An 8,331-nucleotide genomic window follows, 5' to 3' on the forward strand; every position below is an offset into this window, starting at 1 on the left:
CCTCCTCCTGCTCTTCCTTCTCTTGTAATAATCTTGTGATTCTCAAATGTGAAATTTATGGATGACAGTGTGCCGAAGAGAAGCTAAAAGGTTGACTTTCCCTGTAAGCATGCCAACAGAAGGATTGTGAGCGTAACTTCAGAGACTCTCAGCCCAGCAGGTAGATCTCTGGGTTGAGAAAAGGAGTCCTGAAGAGCTCAAGGTAGAGCTGTGATCCTAACTCATGCTCAGGCATGTGTGGGGAATGGGAACATGATGTCAAGAACAACAAAAATACCCAACAAACAAACTTGGCTCATTGATCAGAAAGACAAATACCTGGAGAGTATTTTGCTTACATTTTATAAAATTCTTAATTTTCAACTGGCCAAATTCAGGATTGATCCTAGAATTCACACAAGAGCTTAACTGTCAGGTGTTCACTATCAAGATTTAATAATTTGTGTCTAAAAATTATAGATGTCAACTAACCTTGGCAAAGAAGAAAAGGATGATGGGATGTGACCAAGACAAGATCAATAGCTGACTTTCTGTTTGTCCTAAGCAAAAGGACATGACCTTTCGACCCAAGAGATTGACTTCAAGACCATCATCACTCAATAGTACAAGTAAGTACCCATGATGAAATAGTAAGCTTAAACTCAGGCTATATAGTACAGCATGTATCTATTTCTTTTGCCCAATCACAATATTTCATTAATAGTCAACAATGTTAGGGTGAATTTGAACTTCCAAAACAAAGATAAATATGTGTTCAAACTTTCAGTTATCAAAGCCCTCCAGACTCTTGGCATGATTAGTCAAGATGAGCACACACATTTCACCCATTGGTCATTCAATGGCCACAGTTTGCCCTGTTCACTTGCCCCCCTTTCAATACAGGTAGAGTTTATAGTAGTGACTCCTCTTTTGTTCTAGGCATTGGTGGCTTGGTGGTATCCCTTCTCCTAGTCCCACACTGTCTTTTCTTGGTTATCCTAGATACTGGCTTATATATTTAATTAATCTTTTCAAATAATTAGTTTTGGAAGGATTTTCTCTACTGTTTTTCAGTTTCTAAGATTTATACTTTTATTGTTTCTTCTAATTAACTTCCATTCATCTTGTTCCTCATTTAAGAGCTTCTTTATATAGAAAGTTAGATTATTGCTTTTAGCACACATGGCTATGCCCATCAAATAAGGTATTTGATTGGTTTACATTTTCATTTATTAAAAATGCTTTTAATTTTACTTACAATTTCTTTTTGAGGTTCACTCTAAAGAACCGCAAATATTCAAGGGTTTTCCAGATCGCATTCTACGCTATTGTTAGCTTTGATTATATTTAATTACATTTGCTTAGATAACATACTTTTGATAATTTTGCCCATTTTATGTTTATTAAGATTTGCTTTGTAAATCAGCCTGTGGTATTTATTAGTGGAAATTCAGTGCTTATTCGAAAAGAAAATATATTTCTACAACATTTGGTTGAGTGTTTGCTGCATCAATTAGGGCTTCTTGATATTTTTATGACTTGTTTGTCTCTCTTCTTTTTTCTGCTCTGTTCTGTCAACTGTTGTAAGCATTAAATATAAATGACACTAAATATAATTATAGTTTTAACATAATTATGGTGTTATGCGTTTCCTCAGTAGGACTTTGACATTATATCACTAGTTTATGATTTTTTGTATTCTCATATCTCTTGATAGAGTTTTATAATAAGCATTCCCTTTTGTACCGTGGTTTTAGATTTAACATTAATTTACTGTGCCTAACATGCTAGCTATGGCTTAGAGATGGTTAGACTACTCTTCTTCAGGGCCTCATGTCGTAGAAGCTCTGTCTCTGTCAATGAGTTGGTGTGGAAATTTTAAAAAGGAAGGCTCTGGAGAGAAGTGATTAGTATGGCCCTTTAAGACATAGAGGGAAGCAGTTGGTTTGGAATCTTTAAGAAGCAGGTTATTTCTGCCAGATAGTTCTTGTTATGGACCCTTTAAAAGAGTCCCTGAAGGGAAGTGCTTGATATGGAACCTTTAGCATGTACCATGGAGAGAGTGGTAATGTCATTAGGGTACTTCTTGGAGGAAATTCATGATTAGTTCTTGAAAGGGTTACTGTGAAGGGGCAGATTTGCTCTATCCTTTTTGTTTTTTTTTATTTTAAATTTATTTATTTATTAAGGATTTCTGCCTCCTCCCCGCCACCGCCTCCCATTTCCCTCCCCCTCCCCCGATCAAGTCCCTCTCCCTCATCAGTTTGAAGAGCAATCAGGGTTCCCTGACCTGTGGGAAGTCCAAGGACCACCCACCTCCATCCAGGTTTAGTAAGTTGAGCATCCAAACTGCCTAGGCTCCCCCAAAGCCAGTATGTGCAGTAGGATCAAAAACCCATTGCCATTGTTCTTGAGTTCTCAGTAGTCCTCATTGTCTGCTATGTAAGTCCGGTTTTATCCCATGCTTTTTCAGACCCAGGCTAGCTGGTCTTGGTGAATTCCCGAAAGATCATCCCCATTGTCTCAGTGTGTGGGTGTACCCCTCGCGGTCCTGAATTCCTTGCTCGTGCTCCCCCTCCTTCTGCTCCTGATTTGGACCTTGAGATTTCTGTCCGGTGCTCCGATGTGGGTCTCTGTCTCCTTTCATTGCCTGATGCAGGTTAATATTCAGGAGGATGGCTATATGAATCCAAAGACAAACATATAGGCTCTATCCTTTTTGTAAGACCTTCAAACCTTGTGCTGTCTGCCATGATAAGTAGATTAAAGAGCCCTGGCAAAGCTAGTGTTATGACCTTTGGACATACTACTCCTTAAAAGTTATATAAGCAAACTTCTTTCTTCATGAATAACACAGCCAAAGAATTTTCTAGAATAAAAAAATATAGACTAATATATGACACATAATTGAGTCTTTAATTTTCCATCCTGATAGTTTCTGTCTTGTAGTTTGAGCATTTAAAATTTTTGTGATGACCTGTGTGACCTAAGGCAGTTCTTAATTTAATGGGGTGCAGGGAAGCCAAAAGGTTGAACACCCCTGATGACTTAGGGTTAAGTCTTCCATGTGGTTCACTTTTCATGTGTAATATTAGTTATGCATGCTTGGTCTGTATTTTCTGTCTCTTTTTAAAATGAATATTTTAAAATGAATATTTATTATTTTTATATTTATCTCCAATATACATAGTTATTTTATTGACAACTAGGATTTAGAGTATCAAATATTTAACTTTGATATAACTATTCAAATGTTATTTATATACTCTACATAAAATATGGCTCCTACAATATCCAGTCTGTTTTCAAAGATTTTTTCAAATATTTCACATGCATTGTGACTATTACTATTTTCACTTTTAATAAATTCTAAGAAAACAACAATAATGAGCATCACGTACATGCTTACCTGTGTGGACTCAGGCAGTACATACTGCAGGAGCAGTGATGAGGAGCATCACATGCTTTAGAAAGATTAATGATGAATTCAGTGCACACTTTCATCATTTACTGCTGGCACTCTCCCTCATCAGACACTAGGTCCTCCTTTGCATTTTTAATGTGATGTTTCCTGTCTCATGATAAACTTCCTTCATAATTCTTCCAGCAGAGTTCTAGCTTAATTTTCTATTTGTTTTCAGTTTTGAAAGATTTTTTTTTTTTTCTGGATTGAATGGCAACACTCAATCTACTTTAGGTTTTTTTTTTTTTTTTTGGATTTTTCGAGACAGGTTTCTCCGTAGCTTTTGGTTCCTGTCCTGGAACTAGCTCTTGTAGACCAGGCTGGCCTCAAACTCACAGAAAGTTGTGTTGGTTCTTAAAAGAAGTTTCTAGTTCTTATTAGGCTGCTGGCAATTGTCTGTGACTCCAACTCTAAAGGGATCCGGCACCCTCTTCTGGCCTTTTTGGAACCTGCAGTCAAGTGCACATATACATGTTCTCATGAAATTTTAAAAATTGTCTGTTGAAAGAATGTTTTAGTTATCTCTCTTTTATGTTACAAAGTCATTTATGTAAATCAGTAACTGTTTGTTATGCTGAAATAATTTTTGCTGTTTTTTTTATGTTTTCTCATCACTAGTTTTTAGAATTAATTTGTCTGTCCTTGATGTTGCTTTATCTATGGTCATTCTACTTAAAATTCACTCAAACCATTTTATCTGTGGCATTATCATATTTATCAAATTTGAATAAATTTTGTCATTGGTTTTTATCTGTGTTCTCCATTTTTTTCTGTATGGTTTCCCCATATAATAAATATTGATATTTCCCACAGAATTTGTATCACAGACTTATGTTTAATTATATGTGTATGTGTGTGTGTAAATACATATGTCCATATGTGAGTGCAGGTCCTGGTCAAGGCCAGAAGAAGCTCATCAGGTGGTCCTTTTAACTGGCATTACAAGTGGTTGTGAACTACTTTACTTGGATGCTGGGAAGTGAACTAGGCTGCTCTGCAAAAGTAGCAAGCCATTTCAGTCTTATGATATAACATCTGAAAAATCACAGATCTTCCAGGTGTCCGATAATCTATTGATTTTATCCTGTGTTTGTTGTGCCTTTGCAGTGTTGAGCATTGCATCCAGGTCCTTGCGTATAGTTCTGAGTTCTGCACTGAGTTATAACTTTTGCAACCCTCCAGAGATGTTTTTATTTCAGATCATTTATTTTTGTATCTCTTTAGGCTGTTTTATAGGCCCCAATTCTCTGATTATTTTCATTTTGATAACTTCCCTGAGTAAATAGAACATTTAAGCAAAATGTTTTCGCACCCTTGCCTGTTTATCTCGTCCTCACTGTTGTGACCCTGTATGTTTCCGTGGCCTGAATTCTTTCCTCTGGCTACTGCCTATGGCTCTCCCGCTTACATTATTTATCTGGCTATTTTAGTGTGAGTGCCAGGCATTTTCAGTCTTCTGTTTGTGGCACTAGATTTCATTGTTGTCCTATGAAGGGCACAGGAGTTTGTTTTGGGTGACTGTTGGGACCATTTGGAGTCCTGGCCTCCAGCTGCTCTTCCCTGCTGGAGATCTTTACTTTCCTTCTGATTTGAGTTACTGAAGGCTGTGTCAAAGTTGTTTACTAGTTCTGCTTCATGAGCATGTGTTGCCTTGGCCTTGAGGATCAAGGTTTTTCACCTGTTGGCCCACCTGGCTGTGTTGGGTATATAAGACTCCATGGTGCTATTCAATAAAGGGCTTCTTACCAGTGACTAGAAGTCCATGTCTCTGTCTCTCTGTCTGTGTGTCTTTGTGTCTTTCCATCTCCTAGCCCCTTTCCCAAAGCTCTCAAACTGTGTGGTAGCGCATAGAGCGCAGACATGCGTCGTGTGATGCAAGTGACAGCGCATATTACAGACATTATCACTGTGATTGTTTTGAAACTCCTTTTAAAGCTCTCTTGGTTAGGGTAAATATGAAGTAACCTTCATATTATCTGCAATTCTAATGCCTGTCTTTTGTGTAGTTTTTAATTAACACAGTTTGTGATCACTGAGGCTTTTTACTCTGACTCCGGGGAACCTGACAGTTTCTAGGCCATATGGTTCTCTTGAATTTTTCATTTTCCAGATTTCTGGAATTGTCATTTACATAGACATTTCCCCCTAGATTGTCCTGCTAGGATTTATACATGCACAGTTTGGTATTGACCACTAGTTCATGGTTCCCGCTAGACACATTCCTTAGACTCTGTGCATTCTCCAGCTCAGGGTCTCTGCTCTGGAAAGTGTGTATATCCCTGAAATCTGTATACTTTCTCTGGATTCAGAGTAGAAAATACAAGGAATCGTAAGGTTTGTGACATCTGCTTTTTCTCTGCATCATATTGGAGCTGTACTGCCCACACTTTGATACAGGAAAAGGATTTTTATTTTCTGCACTATTTTTATGAGAGTAGTTTGATCCTAAGTGCTCTTTCTCTTTTGCAGTTGGAAGTCTTCCAAACCAACTGCTTTTTCAGCAGATCATGGTAATTTTACAATTATTATATAGCTGAGTAAATTTCTGTAGGATTCGCTGGAACATTGAAGGGCTTTCCTGATAAAGGAAAGCTGGGGATGTTTGTTTCAGATAAACACACACGCCACACAGAGCATAAGCACATTTAGCTAAGAAACCTTGACTTCTGCCTGCACACTGTGCTGTGCCTGGGTGGAACCCTCCCAGTCTCTGTGACAGGACCTGTTTAACCATCCAAGTCATCTCTGGGAAGCCTTTCCCCACCACGGCCTATCAGCAGGAAGCTTGGGCCACCTATAGCTTAAAGGGCTACCACCCAGATAATTTCATATTTTACATGGAAAGCTTTAGTTTGAGGAACTCCTATGAATCCCAACACAGCAACACTTTGATGTTTTTATGGGCACAGTGAGAAGCAGTGTTGTTAAGAGTTCATAGTTTACTTTCACAAACTGTTCTTGACTGGAGAGGAGACTCATTAAGCGTGTTGGCCTCTCTTGTCGAGGACCTGAGTTCAGTTCCCAGCACCCACATAGTAGCTCACAGCTAAGTCCAGTTCCACCTCTTATAGCTCTAGTTCCAGAGATCCATCACCCTCCTCTGTCCTCCACAGCTACTGTACATGAGCGGTTAACATATGCACATGCAGACAAACACTCATACGCATAAAATAAAAATAAACATTTTATGAAAGTGACCTACTTCGAGTTTACTCCCTTTAGGAGCAAATGGGCTAAGGATAAAACATAGATTATAGAGTAGGATGCTAAAGCAGAGGATGAAAGAGCTTGGAAGGAGTGGATATAGGTAGATAACCAGTAATATGAGTAGATATAACAGTTCTATAAATAGATAATGGTTAATAAAAACAGACAATAATAAGCAATGAGGAGATTTAAAGTATGCAATTCAAGGCATAAAGATTTCTTAACATCCCAAATTTTGAGCGTGCTAAGACTGAAAATCTGCAGTAAAGCAAGCTAGTATGAAGAGAGATGCCGAGAGTCAGACATGGAACTGGAAACTCCTGGAGATTTCCAGAAATCTTAGGGAAGACTCTTAAAAACACTCAAATCCCAAGGAATAGAGATTTAGCCAAAGTTGACTGCAGATCTACCCAGCTAAATGTGTTAACCCCAGCTCTATGCTGCCCGACACCGTAACCACCGTGCCAGTCAAAGGGCACCAACCATTATTAACCTGGGCTTCTGGCAGTGATAGACTTCTCCAGGTAAATTGTATAGATAAAAGATCCCATTTTCCCCTTGATTCCTTTTTGGGCAAAGGATTAGGAAGAAAATTGTCTAAAAGGTGAGCAGATTTCATATGAATGTGTTGACAAACTGATGTCTCTTCAGTGTGATTCACTCTGTGAGAATGGAACTGTTGTGAGCAGGAGCTAAGCTTTTTATTGCTTAAAATAATGAACACGCTGTTATTTTTAAAACAATTCAGCCACCCAAGTTCTATTTTATTCCCCAAGCTAGTTCATACATTAAGATTCATGCTGCACTGCTTTCCTAATTCGGAAAATCTGAGTATTAAGAAAATGTCTTTGTGTAGATTATGATAAAGCTCCTGCAGAAGTAGTATTTCTCCATTCTATATGAATGTTTTGTGTTGTGTTTAATTTCTTCAGTAGTTAGATATACACCTAATAATGATGGCTAGACAGACATGTGGGCAGGCAGTATGGTACCCAGCATCCTGTGCAGTCAGCAGGTGCTTCTATCCTCTAGCGCGTTGACATGGTGGAAATGAAATCGATAAAGCACATACCTAGAAGGTATTAGTACATGTTCTGAACCATTTGCTGGGATGTAATTAAGTTATATTGGTCTTTTGTAAGAAAGGGGATGTGATTAATGCAATTTTCAACAATAGTATCTTATCATTGCATCTGCTGTCTCATTTTAACCCTAACAATGAAATTTAGGAACAGGCTTAAAATCCTTGGCTGCCACTTAAAATTTCATAACTGTAAATATACATAGAATTAATATGCATGATTTAATTTAATTCTCCAAAGAATTGACACATAGGTTATTTGAACAGTGAAGCACAACACAGACAAAATTATTTGACTATCATTTTAATTCATAGACATATTTTAGGATTAAAATACTTCAGGAAATTTCCTGTGGCCTAAAGATACCATTGGGTAATGATGCTTAACCTCTGAAATCTGCTAAAGTTAAATATTGTAAATCATTGTCTTGGATGTCTCATTTTAAATTTACTTTTTATATTTATTCATTTTTATATATGTGTGTGTGTATTTTCCTACCTGTATGGTTGTGCACCACATGCATTGCATCCCCTAGAACTATAGTTACAGATCTTTGTGAGCCATCATGTGGTTGCTGGGAACCAAACCCAGGTCCTGAAA

The sequence above is a fragment of the Microtus ochrogaster genome, chromosome 5 (genome assembly GCF_000317375.1).
Source record: "Microtus ochrogaster isolate Prairie Vole_2 chromosome 5, MicOch1.0, whole genome shotgun sequence".
In the NCBI taxonomy this organism is placed as follows: Eukaryota; Metazoa; Chordata; class Mammalia; order Rodentia; family Cricetidae; genus Microtus; species Microtus ochrogaster.